The sequence below is a fragment of the Vombatus ursinus genome, unplaced genomic scaffold (genome assembly GCF_900497805.2).
Source record: "Vombatus ursinus unplaced genomic scaffold, bare-nosed wombat genome assembly UNPS02014894.1, whole genome shotgun sequence".
NCBI classification, from domain to species: domain Eukaryota; kingdom Metazoa; phylum Chordata; class Mammalia; order Diprotodontia; family Vombatidae; genus Vombatus; species Vombatus ursinus.
In genome coordinates, this window is record NW_020954672.1 from 903,252 (window position 1) to 907,799 (window position 4,548).

Sequence of the window (4,548 nt, forward strand, 5' to 3'; positions counted from 1 at the left end):
GAAGGAAGGAAGGAAGGAAGGAAGGAAGGAAGGAAGGAAGGAAGGAAAGAAGGAAAGAAGGAAAGAAGGAAAGAAGGAAAGAAGGAAAGAAAGAAAAAGAAAGAAAGAGAAATGGTCAACTGCTTTCAGGGAGCTTCTATTCTACTGAGAGCACAATAATACTTGGGGGAATCAGAAAAAGGTATCTTGTAAGAAGTGGCATTTGAATAGAGCTTTGATGGGAGCTAGGGATTCCAAGAAGTAGAGGTGAGAAGTAAGAGCATTCTAGGCATGGGGGGAGGGGCAGGAAACTTGTGCAAAGCACAGAGATGGGAGATGGCAGGGCATGAACTAGGGACAGCAAAGAACCTATTTGGCTGTCATGGAGAGATCATGGGGGGAGGGGCTTCCATGGGGTGGGAAAGAAAATGTGTACTTAACATGGAAAGATAGATGGGAGAGATTGTGAGGGGTTTTTGCTACTCAAAGGAGATTTTTCTTTTGTTTTAATCCTAGAATCAATAGGGTTGAACAAGAAGAAATGAACAGGATGACTTAGAAAGAAAGAACATGAAGCAAGAGTTCCTAACTTTTTTATGTCATGGACTCCTTTAGCATTCTGGTGAAATCTATGAACCCTTTTTCACAACAATGTTCTTAAATGCATAATATGAAATACATAGGATTACAAAATTATTACAAAATTATATTAAAATATAGGTATACATTTTTAATTAAGTTAAATTAATTAAAAATTTTAATTTTATAAAGTTTTAAAAAATAAGATCCTACATCCCAGGTGAAGAACCCCTGAGCTAGAGAATGGGAGAGAAAAGGGCAAGTTTAAAGTCTAAAGAATGCTGTGTGGTATAACGGAAAGAGCACTGGCTCTGGAGTCAGAGAACCTGAGTTCAAATCTTGCCTGTGTTGCTTTGTGTGAGTTGCCTAACTTCCTTGTTCCTTAGGTTCCCTATCTATAAAATGAGTCTCTAAATTCTCTTCCAGGCAAAGACTATTGGAGTCAGGTGACCAGATGGGGATTTATTAAAATATTTATGTTTCTAAACTGAACAAATCTGATCTCTGACTATAAATCTGCCTGCTTGCACAATTCAGTTCTCATATTCAGTGTAATAGGTGAGGGCCTAGACCTTGAAGCATGAACCACGTGTCCTGCCCAGTTCCAATCCAGGTGGAAGGTTGGTAAGCCTGATTCCAGGCATGAGTAACAGAGAGATTCTTTTCTCCACTTCAGAAGAAACAGAGACCTTCCAACTATTTCCCGTCAAGTTATTGAGTGGTGATGAAATGTCTTGTGAAAAAAGTCACTAATGCCGTCATTTTGAAGTGACTTTACATTTTAATCTTGCTTGACTTTAGGGAGGCGGTCCTGCAGGAGAGAACGGGGTACTTTAATGAGTACATGCACTAATTGTATCTCCTTAGCAGTACCTAGCAGCAGCTGCCACACATGCTTACTTACCCATCTCCTCATTAGAATTGTGAACCAATCAAAACACTTAGGGAGGAGCTGAGGGGGCAGTAATCCCACCTTCTCACAATCATATGCACTAATCAAAATACCTTTGTTCAGTCAGGTGAGTCCAACTCTTCATGACCCCATTTGGGATTTTCTTGACAAAGATAATGGAGTGGTTTGCCTTATTCCTTCTCTAGCTTATTTTACAGATGAGGAAACTGAGGCAAACAAAGTTAAGTGCCTTGCCCAGGGTCACACAGCTTGTAAGTGTTTGAGGATGGATTTGAACTCAGGTCTTCCTGACTCCAGGCCCTGTGCTTTATGGACTGAACCACTTAGCTGCTGGGCTTAAAGAGCCAAGCCAGGAGACATTTTCACAGGCCTTTCACCAGTATCTATGATTGAGAGCAAGCATGCTCCAACACAATGGAACCAAACACTATTCATTCCAAAGGATTCATGATAAGGTGATGGACTCAGAGTACAAATTGAAACATATTTGGGGTGGGAGGGGAGGGGAACTTGGCTAACGTAGGAACTTGTTTTGCTTTACATCTTTGTAACAGATTTTGTTTTTCTTAGCTTCTTAATGGGTGAGAAGGTAGAAGCAGGAGAGTGAGAAATTGAAAATAAAATAAAATTGAATTTTAAAAATTAATGAACTGTGCTTGGCCCATAGTGGGCACATAAAAATGCTTATCATTCATTCATTAATTTAAGGGCCTACTATCCATATCTAGGCACTTGTGGAACTGCAAACTTCACAGGGTTGTCATGTGTCAAGTACATTATAAACTTCAAAACACAATGTAGATGTTGGGCACAGTCTGACTTAGTAGATAGAAAGGCCACCTCTAGAATTCAAGTCTAATGCTTTAGCCAGCAAATCACCTCACTGCCTCAAGCTAAGAAGACAAAGTGACAGCAAATCAGGAATGGTCTTGTTTGTAAGGATACATAGTTTGAACTTTTAGCTGTTGAATGATTTTGAATAGAAGAGTTAATTTTACAAAGTCAGTGCATTACTAAGGTATATGAAAGATGAATTGAATCAATCAACCAATTGATCTAAAGGCATTTAAGAACTCATTATGTGCCAGACACGGGGGGAGGGCATAAAGACAAAAATGAAAAAGTCTTTGCCCTTAAGGTGAATTCTTTGTGTGTGAGGGGAGAAATAATAAGTACACAGATAAGAAAATACAAAATACATGTAATGTAAATGCAAAAGAATTTGGAGAGGAGTGATTTTAGGGGTCTATCAGGAAAGGTTTCATCAAGAAAGAAGCACTAGGAATTTGAAGAGCTGACAGTGAGGAGGGAGAGTATTCCAGGCATGAGGACAACCTGTGCAAATGCAGAGATTAAAGCTTGTTTGTTCTATATAAGGAATAACAAGCCCGCCAGTTGGCTGGAACATAAAGTTCAAGAAGGAGATTAATATGTAATAAGCATGGAAAAGTAGGTTGCAACCAGATTGTAAAGGGCTTTTAATGCCAAACACTGGAGTTTAAACAAGGGGCATACTGGGTGAGAAGGGAGCAAGAGGATAGAGAGGAATGTGTGATTGATCCAAGTCAATGATTTTAAAAGGGGTGGGGGTGGATAAATCAGAGTTTCTCGGGAAGAATAGGAGTTATGGGTGAATGGGTGATGTGGCAAAAGGAGGGATTGAAATGGGGAAAGAAAAGGAGAAATCTCAGTTCAGCGATGGGAGGAGGTCCCACTGAAGAACACTCCCAGAATGAAAGAAATATATTCTATAATGGGAAATGGGGAATTCATAATGGGTAAAATCTGTAGGGATTTGATGATTAGGAGACCATTACACTTGATAGAATGTTTTGCCTCCAGGGACAGCATCCTGTCTCAGAAGAAGGGAAACCAGAGCTTCTGAAGACAACAATTCAGAAAAGTAGGAGGGAATGGACCCAGAGAGGAGATTTCATGGCAAATGGGAAAGAAAATGATCATGGGGAGGGCAGGGGGGCAGGAATGAACCCCACAATCAGAGACACAGGAAAATTTCTACCAGGGACAACACTTGATTCTCTATCTCCTGCAAGAGGGGATACAAGTAAGGCACAACAGAAAAAAAAAGGTGGGGGAGCAGAGGAGAGGAAGGAAGATCTACAAAGAAATAATATAAAATTTATTTAGAAAAAGGAACTCAAAATAAGTACTTCTGAAGCTTTAATTTCATGAAGACTACAGAGACTAATGAAGGATTACATTAATATAAGGACCATGAATCAAAGAATAAAAGTTGAAAACATACAGAAAAGGAAGAGAACTAATGAAGATAATGAGGGGAAAAAATCAATTTTAGAAAAAGGCACAGAAAAATGAAAAAAAAAAGTCTAACAAACAAAAGAAGGAGATAGCAGAACCAAGAGTGTATAACATTGAAAATGTTTACAAAAATTTTAAATTATTGATTGGTTTTGATGAATTCTTTTCTCATCTTCTTGTCCTTTTTTCCTTTTAAACATATGATTTGTTTATATGGGATAGCTCTCTGGATTGGGCAGGAGAGAGGGATACTGGAAGAAATTCTGGTGATATAAAAAATGAAAGATATCAATAAAAATTTATTTTAAAAGAGTTCTTCATAATATGGCTCTTGCCTATCCTTCCAAAGTGATCATCCACTACTCTCTTTCATGTGCTCTGTGTTCTAGTCAATCTGGTCTATATGATGTTTTCCATATATGACATTCCATCTCCCACTACTGCAACTTTGCAAAGGCAGTGTACTCCATCTTTCAATGCTTGCGCACCTCACCTTTGCCTCTTGGAGGTGAAACAGTGCAGTTATAATATCCTATAGGAGCCATTTTCTGATTCCCCATCCCTTCCCAAGTTGTTAGTATTCTCTCCAAAACCACAAAAACTATTCTGTATTGACTTTACATGTGTTTTGTATTTATTTAACTATGTACATTTTGTTCCCCCTATATAAGATGAGCTTCTTGAGGACAAAGACTATTATCATCCTTCATTTTTAGATCTGTAACACATTTAGGCTTGGCATATAGTAGGCATTTGTTTAATTGAACTTTCCCCTAATCTTTAATTCCCTATATTTG